Consider the following 26,123-nt stretch of genomic DNA (forward strand, 5'->3'; position numbering starts at 1 on the left):
TGTACCTTCGACCACTTCGGTCGCCTCTGGAGCTTGTGGATAGTCCAACGCGTAGACCCTAGCCGGTACTTTCGGTCGACTCCCTCCGGCACTGGTCTGCTTAGAGGTCGATTTTTCAGGTCTCTGCAGGTTTCCCCCTGTCTTTGACGATTTCGGACAATTTGCAATCTGATGCTCAGTGCTCCCACACAGTAAGCATTTTCCCAGCTTTCTCCAGCAGTCATCCTCAGAGTGGTTGGGTTTACCACAATACCCACAAGTAACTTGAGGGGTCACAGTCGATCCAACAGATGGTGTTCCCCTAGCTTGAGTCGTCCCGCTACGACCTCCCCTCGATATAGCTCCCCTAGAAGCTCCAGTAGTTCTCGTTCCTCCTTCTCCTCTTCCCTTTTTAGAAGGGTGTACGAACTTACTGGTCTGCCCAGTAGTGCGACTAGGGAAATTCCTTTTTCTATTGTGGAAATCCCTCACTTGAGATCTTGCATTCTCAACCCTTTGCGCTTTCTCTAAAGCCTCAGTAAAAGTAGAGATTTGGGCTGCAGCCAAGCCCTCCTGAAGTTCCACATTAAGTCCCTGTATGAACCTTCTAATCCTCCTCCGTTCATCGGCTACTAACTCAGGAGCATATTTGGAAAGTTTAGTGAACTTCCCTTCATACTCTGCTACAGTAAGGGTTCCTTGTTTCAACTTAATAAATTCGTCCTCCCTTTTCTCTTGGATCAAGGGCGGAAGAAACTTTTCGTTAAACTCCCTTGTGAAATTCTCCCAAGTCCAAGGGGTTCGAGCTCTTTCCCATTTTCCTTTCATTAAATCCCACCAAGCACGGGCCATTCCCTCAAATTGAAAAGCAGCAAAGTTCACTCGCCTATCCTCAGTGTAGTCTAGTGCGGCGAATATATTGGTCATCCTTTCTAACCAATTCTCCGCTATCTCGGGGTCAGGTTCACCCATAAACTTAGGCGGGTTAAACTTTAGGAATCTTTCCAAGGCTCTATCCTCTCCTCTATCCTGGCCCCCAGGCTGGTTAAATGGTCCAGGACCCTGTCTCTCCGCTAGACGTTCTAGGATATCAGTCATCCTATTGATGGCAGTAGCCACTTGGTTACCCTCAACGTTTTCCTGTCCCTGGGTCGGTCCAGTTGCCGATCCCTGGTCACCCCCCTGAGGTTGGGCCTGTCTAGACGTTCGCCCACGGCCTCGACCACTTCTTAATCCTTCCATTAGTCTAGACGTGCCTAGTGCAAGAAATAAATTAATTTAAGCAGAAAACAAGAATTATATCGAATTTAGAACTAACCAAGAAAGCATTGAAATTAACAATAATTTACATTCATAAGCATGTCAAGTTTGTACAATTAGCAAGTTAGGGACAATTCACAAAATATAGCACACAGGTGCTCAAAAGTATACTTTTAGTCACAGAAGACTAAAGTAAGAACAAGTGCCCAAAAGTAGGCCACACAAGCATGCAAAATACAATGGCCTCAGCACTCGCGTCACCCTAACTAGTCCTAACTGTACCAGTCAAAAGTCAAAAGGGGTCAACGACCAAGATCCTAGTCCATAGCAGGGCTATCAGGAGGAACCTCCTCCTCGGGATCCTCCTCGGGATCCTCCTCCTCCTCATCAGGAATCACCTCAGCAGCGTCCTCAACCAAACTAGTCGCATCAGCCAGAATCTCGAAAGCCCGAGTACGGACATCCCGTCCTAGCCTAGTAAGTCGAGCCCTAGTATCCCGAAGCTCCTGGTTAACCACTGCAGATGTGGCTACCTCACCCTCCAGCACCTCCTCGAGCTCGGCAATCCGCTCACCCTGAGCGCCCACCATCTGCCTAAGCTCATCTACCTCAGCCTGTAGATCACGGTTGGCATCCACCAACTGACGACGCTCGTCGTCCAAAGCAAGCACTAAGTGGTTCGGGTAGGCGAAAGTCAACCTACACGAACATCGAGGGTATCTATCGTAAGGTGAGTAGCGAACTCGATCTCCTCCCGCTAGAGCTCGGTAGAAGATAGTCCTAAGAGGCTCGTAATGACCATTCGCATGGCCATTCCCGTTAGCTGCCGGGGCTCCGTTTCCATCAGCCATCCCTGCAAAATAATAACAATAATAATATTTTTCAGGTTAGAAACTTAAATCACTACTCAGTTCCAATATCCTGCAATGCATGCCTATCTTAATCGTTGGTTCATCCCATTCGTCACCTGAGGTAGGACTAACTTAGTTGCTAGCTCGCCTCAAGTATCACTTAGGGTAGGATTAAGTCATCCCATATCGAGTCTTAAAGGTAGAGTATCTAATATGTCTCCCATATAGACCTCTAACCTAGTGCTCTGATACCAACTGTGACGCCCCACATCTCCCTAAGGCGGACCAAAGGGTATCCGCGGACGCCTGCCCAGCTCACGCCAGGACTCAAGCAATTCCATTCAATTTCAAACCGAACTAAACACTTCGAAGAGAGCAACATAAATACAATAATGCGGAAGCGTTCAAGCTTAACAAGTCACTTAACGCGTAACCAGTACATCGGGTAATCATAAAACGACTTAAATTCAAAATACGCGTCAGGGCCCAAACTTTCAAGATTACAATTTCCAAACATACAACCCAAACCAGGGCCTAGTAAAAATATATCACAGGAGTCTTAACAAAAGTACAACGGATGGTTTCTCCATATTTCTCCAAGATTCGGTCCTGTTAAGGAAAACAAAACTATAGGGTGAGCTAAACGCTCGTGAGGCCAAGAACACACATGCAAGCACTTAGTCAAATAACAATCCCAAATTTAATAAATAAAGCCATGTCTTTTCAATACTCAATCAATCAAACATGAAAGGTAATCAGAAACAATTCAAGGATATAGTAGCTCTCAGGAGCTAAGTTCCACTCGATCTGCCGTTGTCATTCGTATACCTTCCCGCATTGACCCTCCTGTCAACCGGGTCGGTATTTCCATTTCCGTAGATCACCACTTACTTCCCTCCGTCCACCGTACACCCCAAGGGCCCACAAGTCTATTATTGGGCGATACTCTACGAGTATGCCAAGCAAGACCTCTTATTAGGTCGAGCTTATGTGTATCTCATGGCTCGCCCCAGTCCCCGACCAAGCCCATTACCGGCTCGAGTCTAAGGTTGGCCTATGAGTTTGGGCGTCCCCCATTCATTCGAAGGTCGAGGAGGTTCACTCCAACGACACAAGCATTCATGACATAACATTGCATTTCATTCATTCATTCAATACATTCCATTCATTCATTTGAAATTAGAACGAGTGCGATAAAGTACGCACCCGCCCTTATCTTTAAAACTTTCAACAAATACCACAATTAAACAAGTATCAAAATTCACACACTTGACACTCACCGAGCAATTCAATAAGAATTATTTTCTGGGAGTTCAAGTGTCCGCGGTGAGATCCTCTTGAAGGTCTCCTTGTGCGCCTGGCAATTAACAGTGGATAATCACACAATTAATCCACTTATCAAGAACAAACCAGTCCAAACATTAGGGTTTTCCAAAACAGAGCAGTCCACTTGTTTCAGTCACAAATCAGTCAATATAGCTCAAAATCGAGCATGGCTTACGCCGTTGGAAAAAAAATTCATAGGAATAAAATATCACAGAAGAAATCATTTCCAAATTCGGCACCCAACTGGTTCAAATTCGGGCATCAAGTTGCTGCCTGACCACTTCATTCCAGACGAACAGAGCAACAGGACAGCGAACTTAAAACATTTGGTTCGGATTTCTCACAAAGAATCAGAACGTGCATTTTATACCAAATTAAAGCTAGGAATGTCTAGTTCCAAACGCCACCAACGGCACATGATTTCGACATCCGAGGACAGAGTTATAGCCAAAATACTACTGCTGGTCGGAGTCATACGCGAATCAGTTTCCAGATTTGCTGGTTTCTAAAAAAAAATTCATTTGCCCATTCAAACCTCGTTATTTTTCAATGAAATTTTCCACACCTCTAATACATCATATAAGCATCCAGTTCAAGCCATTAGTTCATTAAAAACTGGCCTTAAAATGGCCGAATAAAACAGGGGTAGAATCGGGAGTTTTTGCTTCTTACACCCAATGAAGTTTCTACTAATTACCCACCACTAATGCATCATTATAATCACTAAACCAACAATATAATCACCATTAATTATCACATCAGCAACAACAACCCAAGTGTGGGAATTCCAAGAGCCCACAATCACATTTTTACACCATAATCAAGTAACTAAGTGCATGCATGAGCTTAATCTTGCCATATAATCTCCAAAAGATAAGAATCCATGGGTTGATCATTACCTACTCCTTTGGTTTGCAAGGTCAGAATTTTCGGCCCTCTTGAAGCTCCAAGAAACCGTGAAAGCTCCCCTCTTCCTTAGCTAGATATAGTCTCCAAGTGGTTTGCTAAGTGGTCTCCAAGTTTGGTGTGATTTGGATGAATTTTGGTGCATGGATTGAAGATGAAAAATGAAGAACAATGGAGAGCTCTTCTCCTTTCTTGTTGCACGGCCAAATGAAGTGAGGAGAGAGAAGGTGTTGGTTCAATTGTGGCTTCCTAAGTAAGATTCATTGTGTGGTGCAAAACCCATCTCAAAGTCAACTTGAAATAGTGCAATTAGGATGCGTTTGGACTCGATTTTTCTCGCGCGTTTGGTTCGCTAGTGCACTAAACCTCCAATGCATATATATTCATGTAAATATTATTCACTCTTAATTGTCCCGAAATAAGGGTCTAAAGTCCCTCAAATGAAGTCGCGCGTGTGAAAACGCGTACCGTCAATTTTACCGCTATAACGCGAAACTTTCGAAAAATTCTTATAACTATTGCACTACTAACTATCACTTGAATATTTATTCATAAAATTACCTATTTTAGGACCATAGTACAAGTCTCCAATATTCCAAGCTTATTGTGCTACTACGCGGATAAAATCTCCAAGCACTATTCACTATTTTTACGAAACGCGCTCTAGGAAATTAATTTTTGAAACGAATCATTTTAAAAATATAACGAAGTTACATTACCATGTATTTAGGTCTAATATGACTAGAAAATATTCCTTGGGATAAAAATCCAATTAAATAATTTATTAAGCCAAAAATTAGGCATAAAATAATAGTTTTTACGGGTCCTCACAAGTTCGGCCTCTAACTATGAGCTACAAGACCGGGCAGAATGTAATTCAAGGAACCCTAGCTTTCCAATTTTTCTTCCAAAACAGAAATTGCTTGCAATTAACCACTTTTTCCACCTTCTAACTTCCTTAAATATCATTTCCAATCATCATACATGAACATATAATCATATTCATATGAAAACAGAAAAATCCCCAATAATTACAAAACTTCACCAATTCAACCAAAAATCAAGATATAATCCATAAAAGTGCATCTTATACTACCACCAATCATGAATTAAGCATCATTAAAGGGAGGAGAGGGGTCCTTCACAACTTACCTTAGCAATACAAGAGAGAGAGCAACTAGGCACCTTAGCTTTCCAAACAACTCCACAAAACACCTCAAGACCACTTAGCAAAGAGATTTTATGGAATGATTTGGAGTTGTATTGGTTGGATTTGAAGATTGGAGCAAGATTATGAAGTAGGAAATTGGAAGATTTTTTTCCTTCTTTGAGCAAGAGAATTCGGCCAAGTGAAGCTTGAAATGAAGAGATTTTTGGTCAATTTTAATTAAATGGTAAAGTTATGAATAGTAGTCAAACTCAAGACTTAATCTTATGGTGACACTTGTCACCCTATTTAATGCATCTCTATCTCTTTGTTTCCTCTCACACCAATCCAAATAGCACCCTCTAATTATCTCTTAACACCCGGTAAATTAATTCCAGTATCCAAAACTTAACCTAGTTGGCCGAATTTTTCCGAACTTTTCGCCCTAGTGGGTCCCACGTCCGGTATACGCTCTTAATTTCTCAAAAACTAACCGATACAAGAAAAATCATTTAAAACCTATATTTACTCATAAAATTTTTTTTTAAAATTTTTGAATAAAGAAAATGTGGAAAAACGTGCAATTAAAAGAAATTAAAACCTAGAAATTAAGAAAAGTACGGGTCCTCACACTCTCTCCCACTTAAAGAAATTTCGTCCTCGAAATTTTCTATGAGCGGAATCTATCAAATCTCAAGTAACCAGTAGCCTGTACCTTTTACGTCCTCGGAAGAAACGAGACTCTTCATTCCAGTCCCTTCTCTAGTTGACGGTCCAGGGTCGGTCTGGGTTGGCTGCTGGGTTCCTTTATTTTCGTGCAATAAACCCGGGCAATTAGCAACCCGATGCTTAGCGCTCCCACAGCGCAGACATCTCCTCCCCTTTCTCCAACAATCCACTTCAATATGATTAGATTTCTTACAATAACCACAAATTGTCACATCACCCGCTCCACGACCTTTCTTAGCAAATGGTCTACCTCGCTTATCCTGTTCTGGCTTCTGACTCTCAAGAAATGCGCTCCTTTTCTTTGCATGGAAGGTCTTCACTTGTGGCCTTGTAATTTTTGTCCTTTGAGTTTTCTCTGGAACCCCCATAGAAGTAGTGCTTTGTGCCATTGCTAAGGTCTCCTCAGAAATCCCTTCGTATTTCCTTTTTAGCTCTAAATTCTTGTGCAAGAGCTCAATTTTCTCTGTGTACTCGTGCTTCCATCGCCCTTCCTAGTATGCGGCTAGTTTCTTTTGGACTTCTATTTCGTCTCGAAGAACCGCGATTTTCTTATACATCTCAACCCAATGCGCCATCTCACAGAATTACTGGAACTCAGATGGTAGCCTGTCGAGCAAAACAATGGGTCATAATAAATTCTTGAATACAAGTGGCACTCTCGATCCATGTTTTGTTCAGCTGTTGTTTCCTCCCTCTCTTCTCTTGACTCTTGGCCTTGTTCCACAGCTATGACCATATTCGCAACTACGTCTTCCTTCCATATATCTATATATATAGTTTTTCCCTTCCCTCTCTCGTTTCTTTCCAAAAGGGGTACTTTAATGAATGAATGCAGTAAATTGACTAAAATAACAAAAATCCAACATACCAATTACACAAATAACATATCGTACCTAACACACCATATCAAAAGACGGATAAGCAAGTACACAAATACATATCAAGTTGGACAGATAACCATGTACACAAACACATATACTAACATCAGGTGGTAGTAATATACGGGCGAACCAAAAGGAAAAGGTGAAGTCGTCCCAGTATCAGCCCGTCTGGCCTCTCCCGTCACTTACTATCCAAACTAGATGTCCATTGACCTCTTGTGCTCATTCTAGTCGGACATAGCCTGTTCAAGTTTCCAAAATGAAATCTCCAAGTACTTAACGCCGCCTCAATTTTAGAGTACTCGGGCACAAGAATCTCATCTAAGATAATTCACAACTCGAGCCGGCCGGTCCCAAGAGTAAATCATCCGTATATAAGATTCCTACCCGACATACATACCTAACTTCCTCAAGTCCCATGATAATGATCCTTACACTTATGACATGCACAGTTCATAGCTTACGCTCAAAAGAGCACTTATACCTTTTGATGCATTCACGCAAGCAGGGCCATAACACCACACGGCCCAAGCTCTCTCCGCGCAGAGACCACGCGAAGTGGCTCTGATACCAACTGTGACAGCCCCACCTCCCCCTAAGACGAACCAAAGGGTTCGGCGGGCCGCCTGCCCAGCTCTCGCCAGGACTCAGTCGAGCTGATACAAGAAATCGAAAACGTTCAGGGAGATAATAGCGCGCTCAAACGATTCAAAGGCGCCAAATGGCAAAACGAAAATCAACACCAAAATGAATAGTGGTTGCCACATCACCACCCAGCCAGGAGCCCAACGAATACAGATATGGCCATATGACTCGGGAAAACATTTTCAATCCAAATAGGATACATTAACAGAGTAAATAGTTTTATCCACATACGTTTGTAATTTACGGAACAAAAGAAGATAATTAGATCAAAATACATTTAGGGTTTTCCACTATCGAGGAGCTTTACAAAAATGTAATATAACTAGCTCGACTCGTGCGTCAAAACATCTTAGCCCCAAAAGTGGTTCCCTGTAAGGAAAACAAAGATAACGGGAAAGAGGTGAGCTTACGCTCAGTGAGGTACCAAAAATAATAGCAAATAAGAAACATAGAACTTCATATTCAATTAATCACATATGTGCATCAAATAAAGAAGTGAACAAACACCATGGACAGAAAGGATACGGGTGGCTCTCAGGAGCCAAATTCCCATTTGCTCCACCGAAACTTGATCGAAATAACAGTTGACACTCCGTCAACGTTCCAGAAGTAACCAATACCGTAGAATCCACTTTCTTCGACTCCTTCCACCTCACATACCCCCACCGGGCCCGAAATCCAATCAGATCAGAAATGGTAATACTCGAGTATACCGGAATCAAGGGTCTCAATACCCAAAGATCCCAAAACAGACTACCGTGGTTCGTTATCTAATCGACCAGGCCCTTGCTGGCCCGACTCGAGTAACTGGCCACAGGTGTTGAGCTCAGAGGTCACAGAAAGGTCGTTGGACAGCAGCTTTCAAATGACATCAGAACAAATACAGATACAGATACAGATATAGATAACAGATAACAGATTCAGATCCGCACCAAAATTTGGCATATGAACAGACAAGAGATCGAGTGTGATAAAGTACACCCTCGTCTCAATCAAAATAACCAGATAGTTCAGTAATTCATACCACAGATTGCATGTACAGAAACCGAGTTAAACAACAAGTGAGGGGGAGTGGTACACTCACCGGTGTCAGTACAGATACCTCAAAAGTTTTTGCCCAAAAGAGAGCTTTAATCACCAAGAAACCCTAAAATAATCAAAGTAAACCAATTGAAGGTTTCATATCCAAAATCGAGTAAACGGAATGCACAAGTGAGACTCGACTACACGTCGTATGCCTCGCCAAATAATTATTAATGCAAGGGTACAAAACATGATTTTTGGGAACGAAAGGTAACATGAAGACCTAGGCTCAAACAACCCAAAAGCCCTTCATTTCTACCAAAAGGCAATTCAAACTTAAAGGAACCAAACGGCCTAGAAAATTGGACAGCACTTCCCCTAAATTTGCTTACTTTTCCAGCCGTCATGTCTTCATTATTTTCCACAACCAGTCCCAAAGTCACACATAAAATAAGTTCATTCAATAGCCGTTCAGTAAGCTCCAAGTAGTACAAGTACAATGCAAGCTAGGGAAAAGTCCGGAAATGAAAGTCAAGCCCTAAGATATTCAAATAAGCACGATAAGACTCGGTTACAAGTCATAAACCAATTCCAAATACCACCAAAACAGGGTTCCATAAGCATACATAAGCATTAGAGGAAACCAGAAAAATCCGGAAATGGAGTTAAGCGTTAACCCGAAAAAAATAGTTTTTGACATTATTTTACGGTTTTGGTACCAATGGCACTACGATTATCGGATGAAGATGAAAGACCCACCGTTTCGAAGCTAAGAGATTGGTATACAATATTGAAGAAGGTAACTCTATCCAGTTTCAAGTGTAACCAGGTCAAAAATGCAAGATACTACACCAGAACCGGAAAAATAGATTCACAGAACGCATTCTGGTTCAAACATCATAAGTCAGCCTACCGAAGTCCAAATCCAGAAATTCCAAAGCCATCCGAAAGCTAAGATACAAGGACACATTTCACCATAAGGCCTCAACAACTAATTCCGAAGTATTCCCAACCAAAATAACAAATTACAGACGCAATTCTCAAATTCGGGTAAAACCAGGGCAGCAAGGGTAATTCCATCTTTTCTCAAGCTACGCTACTCCGATTGACCTAAAATTTTGCAGACATCTCTAAAATATTATTCCCTACAAGTTTCATGTTTTAACCCAAGGCCAGTTCGGCCTCTAACTATGAGCTACAAGACCGGGCAGAATGTAATTCAAGGAACCCTAGCTTTCCAATTTTTCTTCCAAAACAGAAATTGCTTGCAATTAACCACTTTTTCCACCTTCTAGCTGCCTTAAATATCATTTCTAATCATCATACATGACCACATAATCATATTCATATGAAAACAGAAAAATCCCCAATAATTACAAAACTTCACCAATTCAACCAAAAATCAAGATATAATCCATAAAAGTGCATCTTATACTACCACCAATCATGAATTAAGCATCATTAGAGGGAGGAGAGGGGTCCTTCACAACTTACCTTAGCAACACAAGAGAGAGAGCAACTAGTCACCTTAGCTTTCCAAACAACTCCACAAAACACCTCAAGACCACTTAGCAAAGAGATTTTATGGAATGATTTGGAGTTGTATTGGTTGGATTTGAAGATTGGAGCAAGATTATGAAGTAGGAAATTGGAAGATTTTTTTCCTTCTTTGAGCAAGAGAATTCGGCCAAGTGAAGCTTGAAATGAAGAGATTTTTGGTCAATTTTAATTAAATGGTAAAGTTATGAATAGTAGTCAAACTCAAGACTTAATCTTATGGTGACACTTGTCACCCTATTTAATGCATCTCTATCTCTTTGTTTCCTCTCACACCAATCCAAATAGCACCCTCTAATTATCTCTTAACACCTGGTAAATTAATTCCAGTATCCAAAACTTAACCTAATTGGCCGAATTTTTCCGAACTTTTCGCCCTAGTGGGTCCCACGTCCGGTATACGCTCTTAATTTCTCAAAAACTAACCGATACAAGAAAAATCATTTAAAACCTATATTTACTCATAAAATTTATTTTTAAAATTTTTGAATAAAAAATGTGGAAAAACGTGCAATTAAAAGAAATTAAAACCTAGAAATTAAGAAAAGTACGGGTCCTCACACTCTCTCCCACTTAAAGAAATTTCGTCCTCGAAATTTTCTATGAGCGGAATCTATCAAATCTCAAGTAACCAGTAGCCTGTACCTTTTACGTCCTCGGAAGAAACGAGACTCTTCATTCCAGTCCCTTCTCTAGTTGACGGTCCAAGGTCGGTCTGGGTTGGCTGCTGGGTTCCTTTATTTTCGTGCAATAAACCCGGGCAATTAGCAACCCGATGCTTAGCGCTCCCACAGCGCAGACATCTCCTCCCCTTTCTCCAACAATACACTTCAATATGATTAGATTTCTTACAATAACCACAAATTGTCACATCACCCGCTCCACGACCTTTCTTAGCAAATGGTCTACCTCGCTTATCCTGTTCTGGCTTCTGACTCTCAAGAAATGCGCTCCTTTTCTTTGCATGGAAGGTCTTCACTTGTGGCCTTGTAATTTTTGTCCTTTGAGTTTTCTCTGGAACCCCCATAGAAGTAGTGCTTTGTGCCATTGCTAAGGTCTCCTCAGAAATCCCTTCGTATTTCCTTTTTAGCTCTAAATTCTTGTGCAAGAGCTCAATTTTCTCTGTGTACTCGTGCTTCCATCGCCCTTCCTAGTATGCGGCTAGTTTCTTTTGGACTTCTATTTCGTCTCGAAGAACCGCGATTTTCTTATACATCTCAACCCAATGCGCCATCTCACAGAATTACTGGAACTCAGATGGTAGCCTGTCGAGCAAAACAATGGGTCATAATAAATTCTTGAATACAAGTGGCACTCTCGATCCATGTTTTGTTCAGCTGTTGTTTCCTCCCTCTCTTCTCTTGACTCTTGGCCTTGTTCCACAGCTATGACCATATTCGCAACTACGTCTTCCTTCCATATATCTATATATATAGTTTTTCCCTTCCCTCTCTCGTTTCTTTCCAAAAGGGGTACTTTAATGAATGAATGCAGTAAATTGACTAAAATAACAAAAATCCAACATACCAATTACACAAATAACATATCGTACCTAACACACCATATCAAAAGACGGATAAGCAAGTACACAAATACATATCAAGTTTGACAGATAACCATGTACACAAACACATATACTAACATCAGGTGGTAGTAATATACGGGCGAACCAAAAGGAAAAGGTGAAGTCGTCCCAGTATCAGCCCGTCTGGCCTCTCTCGTCACTTACTATCCAAACTAGATGTCCATTGACCTCTTGTGCTCATTCTAGTCGGACATAACCTGTTCAAGTTTCCAAAATGAAATCTCCAAGTACTTAACGCCGCCTCAATTTTAGAGTACTCGGGCACAAGAATCTCATCTAAGATAATTCACAACTCGAGCCGGCCGGTCCCAAGAGTAAATCATCCGTATATAAGATTCCTACCCGACATACATACCTAACTTCCTCAAGTCCCATGATAATGATCCTTACACTTATGACATGCACAGTTCATAGCTTACGCTCAAAAGAGCACTTATACCTTTTGATGCATTCACGCAAGCAGGGCCATAACACCACACGGCCCAAGCTCTCTCCGCGCAGAGACCACGCGAAGTGGCTCTGATACCAACTGTGACAGCCCCACCTCCCCCTAAGACGAACCAAAGGGTTCGGCGGGCCGCCTGCCCAGCTCTCGCCAGGACTCAGTCGAGCTGATACAAGAAATCGAAAACGTTCAGGGAGATAATAGCGCGCTCAAACGATTCAAAGGCGCCAAATGGCAAAACGAAAATCAACACCAAAATGAATAGTGGTTGCCACATCACCACCCAGCCAGGAGCCCAACGAATACAGATATGGCCATATGACTCGGGAAAACATTTTCAATCCAAATAGGATACATTAACAGAGTAAATAGTTTTATCCACATACGTTTGTAATTTACGGAACAAAAGAAGATAATTAGATCAAAATACATTTAGGGTTTTCCACTATCGAGGAGCTTTACAAAAATGTAATATAACTAGCTCGACTCGTGCGTCAAAACATCTTAGCCCCAAAAGTGGTTCCCTGTAAGGAAAACAAAGATAACGGGAAAGAGGTGAGCTTACGCTCAGTGAGGTACCAAAAATAATAGCAAATAAGAAACATAGAACTTCATATTCAATTAATCACATATGTGCATCAAATAAAGAAGTGAACAAACACCATGGACAGAAAGGATACGGGTGGCTCTCAGGAGCCAAATTCCCATTTGCTCCACCGAAACTTGATCGAAATAACAGTTGACACTCCGTCAACGTTCCAGAAGTAACCAATACCGTAGAATCCACTTTCTTCGACTCCTTCCACCTCACATACCCCCACCGGGCCCGAAATCCAATCAGATCAGAAATGGTAATACTCGAGTATACCGGAATCAAGGGTCTCAATACCCAAAGATCCCAAAACAGACTACCGTGGTTCGTTATCTAATCGACCAGGCCCTTGCTGGCCCGACTCGAGTAACTGGCCACAGGTGTTGAGCTCAGAGGTCACAGAAAGGTCGTTGGACAGCAGCTTTCAAATGACATCAGAACAAATACAGATACAGATACAGATACAGATAACAGATAACAGATTCAGATCCGCACCAAAATTTGGCATATGAACAGACAAGAGATCGAGTATGATAAAGTACACCCTCGTCTCAATCAAAATAACCAGATAGTTCAGTAATTCATACCACAGATTGCATGTACAGAAACCGAGTTAAACAACAAGTGAGGGGGAGTGGTACACTCACCGGTGTCAGTACAGATACCTCAAAAGTTTTTGCCCAAAAGAGAGCTTTAATCACCAAGAAACCCTAAAATAATCAAAGTAAACCAATTGAAGGTTTCATATCCAAAATCGAGTAAACGGAATGCACAAGTGAGACTCGACTACACGTCGTATGCCTCGCCAAATAATTATTAATGCAAGGGTACAAAACATGATTTTTGGGAACGAAAGGTAACATGAAGACCTAGGCTCAAACAACCCAAAAGCCCTTCATTTCTACCAAAAGGCAATTCAAACTTAAAGGAACCAAACGGCCTAGAAAATTGGACAGCACTTCCCCTAAATTTGCTTACTTTTCCAGCCGTCATGTCTTCATTATTTTCCACAACCAGTCCCAAAGTCACACATAAAATAAGTTCATTCAATAGCCGTTCAGTAAGCTCCAAGTAGTACAAGTACAATGCAAGCTAGGGAAAAGTCCGGAAATGAAAGTCAAGCCCTAAGATATTCAAATAAGCACGATAAGACTCGGTTACAAGTCATAAACCAATTCCAAATACCACCAAAACAGGGTTCCATAAGCATACATAAGCATTAGAGGAAACCAGAAAAATCCGGAAATGGAGTTAAGCGTTAACCCGAAAAAAATAGTTTTTGACATTATTTTACGGTTTTGGTACCAATGGCACTACGATTATCGGATGAAGATGAAAGACCCACCGTTTCGAAGCTAAGAGATTGGTATACAATATTGAAGAAGGCAACTCTATCCAGTTTCAAGTGTAACCAGGTCAAAAATGCAAGATACTACACCAGAACCGGAAAAATAGATTCACAGAACGCATTCTGGTTCAAACATCATAAGTCAGCCTACCGAAGTCCAAATCCAGAAATTCCAAAGCCATCCGAAAGCTAAGATACAAGGATACATTTCACCATAAGGCCTCAACAACTAATTCCGAAGTATTCCCAACCAAAATAACAAATTACAGACGCAATTCTCAAATTCGGGTAAAACCAGGGCAGCAAGGGTAATTCCATTTTTTCTCAAGCTACGCTACTCCGATTGACCTAAAATTTTGCGGACATCTCTAAAATATTATTCCCTACAAGTTTCATGTTTTAATCCAAGGCCAGTTCGGCCTCTAACTATGAGCTACAAGACCGGGCAGAATGTAATTCAAGGAACCCTAGCTTTCCAATTTTTCTTCCAAAACAGAAATTGCTTGCAATTAACCACTTTTTCCACCTTCTAGCTGCCTTAAATATCATTTCTAATCATCATACATGACCACATAATCATATTCATATGAAAACAGAAAAATCCCCAATAATTACAAAACTTCACCAATTCAACCAAAAATCAAGATATAATCCATAAAAGTGCATCTTATACTACCACCAATCATGAATTAAGCATCATTAGAGGGAGGAGAGGGGTCCTTCCCAACTTACCTTAGCAACACAAGAGAGAGAGCAACTAGTCACCTTAGCTTTCCAAACAACTCCACAAAACACCTCAAGACCACTTAGCAAAGAGATTTTATGGAATGATTTGGAGTTGTATTGGTTGGATTTGAAGATTGGAGCAAGATTATGAAGTAGGAAATTGGAAGATTTTTTTCCTTCTTTGAGCAAGAGAATTCGGCCAAGTGAAGCTTGAAATGAAGAGATTTTTGGTCAATTTTAATTAAATGGTAAAGTTATGAATAGTAGTCAAACTCAAGACTTAATCTTATGGTGACACTTGTCACCCTATTTAATGCATCTCTATCTCTTTGTTTCCTCTCACACCAATCCAAATAGCACCCTCTAATTATCTCTTAACACCCGGTAAATTAATTCCAGTATCCAAAACTTAACCTAGTTGGCCGAATTTTTCCGAACTTTTCGCCCTAGTGGGTCCCACGTCCGGTATACGCTCTTAATTTCTCAAAAACTAACCGATACAAGAAAAATCATTTAAAACCTATATTTACTCATAAAATTTTTTTTTAAAATTTTTGAATAAAGAAAATGTGGAAAAACGTGCAATTAAAAGAAATTAAAACCTAGAAATTAAGAAAAGTACGGGTCCTCACACTCTCTCCCACTTAAAGAAATTTCGTCCTCGAAATTTTCTATGAGCGGAATCTATCAAATCTCAAGTAACCAGTAGCCTGTACCTTTTACGTCCTCGGAAGAAACGAGACTCTTCATTCCAGTCCCTTCTCTAGTTGACGGTCCAGGGTCGGTCTGGGTTGGCTGCTGGGTTCCTTTATTTTCGTGCAATAAACCCGGGCAATTAGCAACCCGATGCTTAGCGCTCCCACAGCGCAGACATCTCCTCCCCTTTCTCCAACAATCCACTTCAATATGATTAGATTTCTTACAATAACCACAAATTGTCACATCACCCGCTCCACGACCTTTCTTAGCAAATGGTCTACCTCGCTTATCCTGTTCTGGCTTCTGACTCTCAAGAAATGCGCTCCTTTTCTTTGCATGGAAGGTCTTCACTTGTGGCCTTGTAATTTTTGTCCTTTGAGTTTTCTCTGGAACCCCCATAGAAGTAGTGCTTTGTGCCATTGCTAAGGTCTCCTCAGAAATCCCTTCGTATTTCCTTTTTAGCTCTAAATTCTTGTGCAAGAGCTCAATTTTCTCTGTGTACTCGTGCTTCCATCGCCCTTCCTAGTATGCGGCTAGTTTCTTTTGGACTTCTATTTCGTCTCGAAGAACCGCGATTTTCTTATACATCTCAACCCAATGCGCCATCTCACAGAATTACTGGAACTCAGATGGTAGCCTGTCGAGCAAAACAATGGGTCATAATAAATTCTTGAATACAAGTGGCACTCTCGATCCATGTTTTGTTCAGCTGTTGTTTCCTCCCTCTCTTCTCTTGACTCTTGGCCTTGTTCCACAGCTATGACCATATTCGCAACTACGTCTTCCTTCCATATATCTATATATATAGTTTTTCCCTTCCCTCTCTCGTTTCTTTCCAAAAGGGGTACTTTAATGAATGAATGCAGTAAATTGACTAAAATAACAAAAATCCAACATACCAATTACACAAATAACATATCGTACCTAACACACCATATCAAAAGACGGATAAGCAAGTACACAAATACATATCAAGTTGGACAGATAACCATGTACACAAACACATATACTAACATCAGGTGGTAGTAATATACGGGCGAACCAAAAGGAAAAGGTGAAGTCGTCCCAGTATCAGCCCGTCTGGCCTCTCCCGTCACTTACTATCCAAACTAGATGTCCATTGACCTCTTGTGCTCATTCTAGTCGGACATAGCCTGTTCAAGTTTCCAAAATGAAATCTCCAAGTACTTAACGCCGCCTCAATTTTAGAGTACTCGGGCACAAGAATCTCATCTAAGATAATTCACAACTCGAGCCGGCCGGTCCCAAGAGTAAATCATCCGTATATAAGATTCCTACCCGACATACATACCTAACTTCCTCAAGTCCCATGATAATGATCCTTACACTTATGACATGCACAGTTCATAGCTTACGCTCAAAAGAGCACTTATACCTTTTGATGCATTCACGCAAGCAGGGCCATAACACCACACGGCCCAAGCTCTCTCCGCGCAGAGACCACGCGAAGTGGCTCTGATACCAACTGTGACAGCCCCACCTCCCCCTAAGACGAACCAAAGGGTTCGGCGGGCCGCCTGCCCAGCTCTCGCCAGGACTCAGTCGAGCTGATACAAGAAATCGAAAACGTTCAGGGAGATAATAGCGCGCTCAAACGATTCAAAGGCGCCAAATGGCAAAACGAAAATCAACACCAAAATGAATAGTGGTTGCCACATCACCACCCAGCCAGGAGCCCAACGAATACAGATATGGCCATATGACTCGGGAAAACATTTTCAATCCAAATAGGATACATTAACAGAGTAAATAGTTTTATCCACATACGTTTGTAATTTACGGAACAAAAGAAGATAATTAGATCAAAATACATTTAGGGTTTTCCACTATCGAGGAGCTTTACAAAAATGTAATATAACTAGCTCGACTCGTGCGTCAAAACATCTTAGCCCCAAAAGTGGTTCCCTGTAAGGAAAACAAAGATAACGGGAAAGAGGTGAGCTTACGCTCAGTGAGGTACCAAAAATAATAGCAAATATGAAACATAGAACTTCATATTCAATTAATCACATATGTGCATCAAATAAAGAAGTGAACAAACACCATGGACAGAAAGGATACGGGTGGCTCTCAGGAGCCAAATTCCCATTTGCTCCACCGAAACTTGATCGAAATAACAGTTGACACTCCGTCAACGTTCCAGAAGTAACCAATACCGTAGAATCCACTTTCTTCGACTCCTTCCACCTCACATACCCCCACCGGGCCCGAAATCCAATCAGATCAGAAATGGTAATACTCGAGTATACCGGAATCAAGGGTCTCAATACCCAAAGATCCCAAAACAGACTACCGTGGTTCGTTATCTAATCGACCAAGCCCTTGCTGGCCCGACTCGAGTAACTGGCCACAGGTGTTGAGCTCAGAGGTCACAGAAAGGTCGTTGGACAGCAGCTTTCAAACGACATCAGAACAAATACAGATACAGATACAGATACAGATACAGATACAGATAACAGATAACAGATTCAGATCCGCACCAAAATTTGGCATATGAACAGACAAGAGATCGAGTGTGATAAAGTACACCCTCGTCTCAATCAAAATAACCAGATAGTTCAGTAATTCATACCACAGATTGCATGTACAGAAACCGAGTTAAACAACAAGTGAGGGGGAGTGGTACACTCACCGGTGTCAGTACAGATACCTCAAAAGTTTTTGCCCAAAATAGAGCTTTAATCACCAAGAAACCCTAAAATAATCAAAGTAAACCAATTGAAGGTTTCATATCCAAAATCGAGTAAACGGAATGCACAAGTGAGACTCGACTACACGTCGTATGCCTCGCCAAATAATTATTAACGCAAGGGTGCAAAACATGATTTTTGGGAACGAAAGGTAACATGAAGACCTAGGCTCAAACAACCCAAAAGCCCTTCATTTCTACCAAAAGGCAATTCAAACTTAAAGGAACCAAACGGTCTAGAAAATTGGACAGCACTTCCCCTAAATTTGCTTACTTTTCCTGCCGTCATGACTTCATTATTTTCCTCAGCCAGTCCCAAAGTCACACACAAAATAAGTTCATTCAATAGCCGTTCAGTAAGCTCCAAGTAGTACAAGTGCAATGCAAGCTAAGGAAAAGTCCGGAAATGAAAGTCAAGCCCTAAGATATTCAAATAAGCACGATAAGACTCGGTTACAAGTGTCGCGCCCCATTTTTTTTGTGATGGAAAATATAAGTACAAAAATAGGTATTTACAAAATATGTAATTTTATTTTAAAATAAATGAAAAGGACCTAAAATGAGACTTTAAAAAATGCGACAATTTGGGTCCAAATATTTAGTCTAAAAAGGGTTTTCAAGAACAAGGGGAGTCGCCACTTGGTATTGAGTTTGGGTGTACCAAGTCACCCAAAAAATGTATTTAAATAAAATAAAATAAAACCCTTTTCGACAACTCCAGGTCTTTGAAAAATAAGAGAAAATGGATTCGGGAGTCACGGTTGAAGAAAGGGAAGGCAAATGTTCGATTAACTCAAACCTAAGGCATCCTTTCAACCTAGTCTAAGCTAGTTGCGAGGTTTAGTCAAAATTTTCCTAATCTAACCCTTAATTTATCATATTTCAATGTTTCCTACATGGATGCAAATCTAAATTTATAAAATATCAAAAAGGTCAAAATATCCATTCAAGGGTTTAATCGAACCAATCGCATTAATTGCGAAGGCCACAATGATTCCTTGAAAGTGTCACGAGTATGCGAATGATGAAATTAAAATAAAAGAAAAGAAATTACATTATATACATATATAAGTGATCAAAGAAAAATGGAATGCAACATAAAGGGTACGGGAGGCAAAAACTCGTGACATAATTTTCTTATACATGGATTAATAGGGTATTTAAACTAAAAAGTTATAATCACCCATTTCCCATGTTTGAAAAATAATTATCCTAACATGAACAAGCAAATGAACTAGCTTAAATGAGATGTAATTCTAAATGACATGATTAGTACCTATAGAGGGTAAGGGATAATATAATAGGGAATATCATGCAAATGAGAAAAGATCCTAAAAATGAAAATATGCATGAAAATGTAATGAATATCACAAAAAAAAATGAATCTAACGCACGAACGATCTAAGGGTCTAGCGTTGGACTAGCCCATTTCTAAAAATCCTTACTAGCGTTGGACTAGCAAGTAAATGGAGGGAGAAGCCACAACTAGCGTTGGACTAGTGTGGTGACGTCATGCATTTTTAATACATAATAAGACAAGTAGACATAGATTAAAACAAATAAACACATAAGAGCACGTAGCACGTAACACATAAGCATAATATCTAGATGCAAAAATCCTAAAGAAAGCGGGTAAGGCACGTAACATATAAGCCACATAAGCACACAACCTATCTATTACATCGGGGAGCGCCTAACTACAATCTAAAAGGGAAAATAAAATAAAACAAATCTAATTATCCTATCTATTACATTTTTGAGGTATTTAAGTGCCTCTCAAATAATTATAAAATTAACTAAACAAACATAAGAAAATTTAAATGAACATTCAAATCGAATAAACAAAGCATATAAAAATGTATAAACACATAGGAACACGTAGGAGCACATAAGAGCACGTAATTGACATTGAAATAATAATAATGGGGTACCTCCCTTTTGAAGTGGTGACTAAACGGAGTCAAATTGCCCTATTTATACTCAAAATGAACAAAAGAATCATGGCACCAATTTAATTGAAAAACTAATAATAATGAAAATTCACCTCAATATGTCAAACGTAAATAAATTTAAGAATATCTAAAAATTACAAGTTGAACATACTCAAAAGTAACATAATTAGCTATTAAAGAAAAGAAACAATCATAATAAAAAGAGTCAAAATTCATCAGGGACTGAATTGCAAAAATAGAAAAACTTTTGGGGACAAAAATTATATTTTTCCAAAGTTTAGAGGTCAAAATTAAATGAAAGATAAAATTCAAGGACCAAAGTGCAATTAATTTAAGGACCTAAGTGAAACAAATTTAAAATGTTCTGGGCCGAAGTGAAACTACTCCAAAGATCAGGGGCTAAAGTGCAAAAATCGGTTTCCGATCTTCTTAGGAAAACAGGCCACTGGGCCATCATTTTATTTATTTGGGACGAACACTACCTAAGCCCAGCCGAAAGTCCAAGCCAATCACACAGGCCAGCCTGCCTTTTTTTTATCACTCAAACCCAACCAAAATGAACAGACTCTGATTTTCTACCCCAACCGAAACCCAAGGGAAATAAATCAAAACCCATTTTCAAAACCCAACAAAAACTAACTCTTGGCCCAACCGAAGATAAAACATTAGCCCAAACCATTTTTTTCTTTCTTTTCTTTCCTTTCTTTTTTTCTTTTTCTCTTCTTCTTCTTCTTTCTTTTCTTTCTTCCCCGTTCGTTCCGTTTCTTCTCCTTCCCCGGCGACCTGAAGCTCCTCGCAGCTGCTGGCCATGGCGGCGGCGCCGCCGCCAGCCACCGGCGAATTTTTCCGGTCACAGAAAATTGTCAAAATACACCCCCTTATTCGATTTTTCGCGTAGATCCCATTTCCGGAGTTAGTTTTTACAAGAAATGACCCAAAAGTGTCCAAAATGTAAAAAAAACAGTCCAGCTTTTATATTTTTAAAAACCTCAAATCTTCACCAAAAATCATAAAATTTATGCCAAAACACTCCTTATAGCTTCTACATTACAACTATAATCTTAATTTGACAACAAAATAACATAAAAAGGCTAGAATAAAGCAAAACAGCCCCTAAAATTTGTTTTTTTTTTTATTTTGGCATTTTCACAAACACTTGACATGCATTCATGGACCCGTTTCTTTTTTCTTAGTTCTGTGCATGACTTGTGCCAAAAACTCAGCAACCCAACAACCAAGGAAACCAGCAAAAGCAAAAGAAAATTAAACAATGGAGCATGGATTTAATGTTCCAAACAAAACTAAAAATTACCTCAACGTAGGTGTGTCTGAGATTGAGAGGGGAAAGGGAAAGGAGAACCGAAAGACTGAGGGGGATTTTTCTTCTTCTTCTTGTGTGTTTTCCGTTTCTTTCCTCTGCCCAAGTCCGAGAGAGGGAGAGAGTGAGCCGTGAGTAGAGTGAGGGAGTGTTTTCTTTTTCTTTGTGGCTTGTCTGTGAGAGAGAGAGCCGAGTGAAGAGTTTTTTTTTTTTTTTCTTGTTCTGTCCGTCTGAGGGTCTTGTAGCCAAAATGGAGCTTGTGTGTTGGATTTGCCAAAATGATGATTTCTTAGCTAATGAAAAGAAAGGTCCATGGCAATTGAGTGTGGAATGGGTTAATAGTTGTTTTGGTAGAGAAAATGATGAAAGTGATTTTTTATTTCTTGATTTTTCTCTTTTGTTTTGTGTTTTTTTTTCTTTTACCAAAAACAAACCTACAAAAATGAGAAAATCATTCATTAATATATATTAAAAAAAATGGTAACAATAATAACTTATCAAATAGATAAAATTTCACAAAAATATTAAAAATTGACAAAAATTTGGTGTCTACAACAAGTCATAAACCAATTCCAAATACCACCAAAATAGGATTCCATAAGCATACATAAGCATTAGAGGAAACCAGAAAAATCCGGAAATGGAGTTAAGCGTTAACCCGAAAAAAATAGTTTTTGACATCATTTTGCGGTTTTGGTACCAATGGCACTACGATTATCGGATGAAGGTGAAAGACCCACCGTTTCGAAGCTAAGAGATTGGGATACAATATTGAAGAAGGCAACTCTGTCCAGTTTCAAGTGTAACTAGGTAAAAAATGCAAGATACTACACCAGAACCGGAAAAACAGATTCACAGAACGCATTCTGGTTCAAACATCATAAGTCAGCCTACTGAAGTCCAAATCCAGAAATTCCAAAGCCATCCGAAATATAAGATACAAGGCTAAATTTCATCAGAAGGCCTCAACAACTAATTCCGAAGCATTCCCAACCAAAATAACCAATTACAGACGCAATTCTCAAATTCCGGTAAAACCAGGGCAGCAAGGGTAATTCCATCTTTTCTCAAGCTACGCTACTCCGATTGACTTGAAATTTTGTAGGCATCTCTAAAATATCATTCCCTATAACTTTCATGGTTTAACCCAAGGCCAATTCGGCCTCTAACTATGAGCTACAAAACCGGGCAGAATGTAATTCAAGGAACCCTAGCTTTCCAATTTTTCTTCCAAAACAGAAATTGCTTGCAATTAACCACTTTTTCCACCTTCTAGCTGCCTTAAATATCATTTCTAATCATCATACATGACCATATAATCATATTCATATGAAAACAGAAAAATCCCCAATAATTACAAAACTTCACCAATTCAACCAAAAATCAAGATATAATCCATAAAAGTGCATCTTATACTACCACCAATCATGAATTAAGCATCATTAGAGGGAGGAGAGGGGTCCTTCACAACTTACCTTAGCAACACAAGAGAGAGAGCAACTAGTCACCTTAGCTTTCCAAACAACTCCACAAAATACCTCAAGACCACTTAGCAAAGAGATTTTATGGAATGATTTGGAGTTGTATTGGTTGGATTTGAAGATTGGAGCAAGATTATGAAGTAGGAAATTGGAAGATTTTTTTCCTTCTTTGAGCAAGAGAATTCGGCCAAGTGAAGCTTGAAATGAAGAGATTTTTGGCCAATTTTAATTAAATGGTAAAGTTATGAATAGTAGTCAAACTCAAGACTTAATCTTATGGTGACACTTGTCACCCTATTGAATGCATCTCTATCTCTTTGTTTCCTCTCACACCAATCCAAATAGCACCCTCTAATTATCTCTTAACACCCGGTAAATTAATTCCAGTATCCAAAACTTAACCTAGTTGGCCGAATTTTTCCGAACTTTTCGCCCTAGTGGGTCCCACGTCCGGTATACGCTCTTAATTTCTCAAAAACTAACCGATACTAGAAAAATCATTTAAAACCTATATTTACTCATAAAATTTATTTTTAAAATTTTTGAATAAAGAAAATGTGAAAAAACGTGCAATTAAAAGAAATTAAAACCTAGAAATTAAAAGGACTGGGCTCGATCGGGTAGGTTTGAACCCTGGGCCACCGTTTCGGTATACTCGAGTACTACCACTGGAGGGATAAGGTGATGACCAGAAAAACCGATGGGACAAGGAGTTATAAGGCGAAGTTGATCGAAATGGTTCCACTGGAACACCGTATCCTTCAATATGTGTTTATTTCTGTATCATGAAAACTATCTTATTGTAAATGTGCCAATGTGAAACCTTGAACCATGCTTGTGTTATGCTCAAATTAATGATAACTATCTCATGTTAATGTGCCAAATATGCAACCTTGAACCATACATGTAGTATGCTCAAATAACTTGATTTATTAGAACTGCTAGAGTGTCTTGGAACCTCACTGGGCTGTGTAGCTCATTCCACGTTTTTGTTTTCCTTAGCAGGGTTCGAGATCAAGAGTGCTCATAAATGGTACTACATTGTTTTCTTTTGAAGACCATAAGTTGTATTATAGCGGATGGTTGTTGGACTGATATGATGGTTTTGGATTGTATTAAGCTTGAAAGCTAACTAATTGTAAGCATGCAATATTTTGGAGTACTTTAATTATATGTTGAAGTTATTTGAAGTATTTCGAGCTTTTGAACTGTGGATTGTAGTGAGTCCTGGCGAGAGTTGGGCAGGCGTCCCGCGGATACCCTTTGGTTCGCCTTAGGGAGAAGTGGGGGCGTCATAATTCATCTTATCTGAAAATAACATTTGAGACAAGGCTTATTTATGGCCTTACAAAGACTCAAAAACCTAAACCAACTAGGGCTCACTTAATGACTTTCCTAAAACCTAATTCGCCTAGACAACTAAAAGAAATAACTCAAATCGGTTCAACTAAAGGTCAACATGACCTAGCCATGTAACTAACTAAACTAATTTTAGTTAGCAACTGACAATTGGAAAACATTGGAAATAACTTAAAGCAAACAACAACATAAACTAAAACCTGAGTAAAACCAAGAAAACTAAGGAAACTAATGCAGGGGATCCGACTTTGGTGAATCTTTAATGAACTTCAATCTCTTGTATGACTTGAACATGAACCATGGATCCTATGTTCGCATCATTCCTCTTCTCTTGAAAGTGATTTGCCCACAAATCGACAGATTGGAGAAAATGAAGCACTTCGGACAATACTTTCATGCGAGCATATCACGTTGCATGGTGCTTATGCAATTGGAAGAAACTCATGAGCAAAGTCTTCAACCAAGGAATGTACCAATGTATCCGAAACTGATGGTAATGCCACTTTGCTATTAAATCATCACGAACAATCTCTATAAGCACTCGAAGTAACCCTTTGTCATGATTTTTGGGTTCGGCACCTACAAAAGAAATTAAACAATAAGTATTTGTAGGTATAAAACTACTCAAAAACTCACCATTTGCATGCACTGGATAAGGATCGTCATAATGATACTCAAAGAGACTAGAAAAACTCCTAATCTAGTTATGAAAGGTAGTAAAGTTCAGCACTAGTTGATATTTATGTGGCACATCTTTACAACTTTGCACATCTCGCATGGATGAAACTAAGTAGGAATGGACAGTTTTTGAATCTACAAATGAAGCAACGAAGTTAGTAGCTAATGAACTAGAAAATAGACAAAGAAAGATTGGAACATCATTATCGGAATTATAAGAAAGTATGGAATAAAGTTCAAGTGTAGTCACTCCCTTTGACACTTCATGTCTCATTCGATCAACCACTTCAACCAGATTAGTCTTTGCTGGCACGTCACACTCTTCATCAAAATCTGCATAAGAAATACAAGAGTTAGGATAGAAATTATGCTCAAAATAAGGTGAAGATAAGGAATAACCCAAAGTTAAAGATCGAGAATCCAAGTCTGGAATTTTCCCTTCAAGATGAGCACCTCTATTGGTGCAGACAGATTTGAATTGATATTGTTCCATGAATTGATACCAAAGAGATTTAACTCCTAGAAGACAAACTCTATGGAAACTCGCAAAGTGTACAAGTTACTTCAGAATGGAACACGCCATGATCAACTCTACTTGACTTTGCTTGATCTGCCCAAAAGAAGATAGACAAAGCAAAACACATGTTAACTTGTTAGAAAACAAAACTCTCAGACTTTTGGCTTTTGCAAACATGGCCAATTTTCCCCCTTTACTTTTTACTAAGGCCAAATTTTTTCTGCCTTTTTCCAATCTATTCTTCTCGGCCCATTGTTCACTCATTGCACTAGAGTTTTTATTTTCTTTTTCCAGCTCATGTTCATGGCTCAGCTGCAACTCATTCATAGATGGTTCTTCAATCAACGATGGACTAGAATGAACATTTTCTTTATTACCATCGGTTGACACTTGATTAAGTTGCTTGAAG

The sequence above is a fragment of the Coffea arabica genome, chromosome 5e (genome assembly GCF_036785885.1).
Source record: "Coffea arabica cultivar ET-39 chromosome 5e, Coffea Arabica ET-39 HiFi, whole genome shotgun sequence".
NCBI classification, from domain to species: domain Eukaryota; kingdom Viridiplantae; phylum Streptophyta; class Magnoliopsida; order Gentianales; family Rubiaceae; genus Coffea; species Coffea arabica.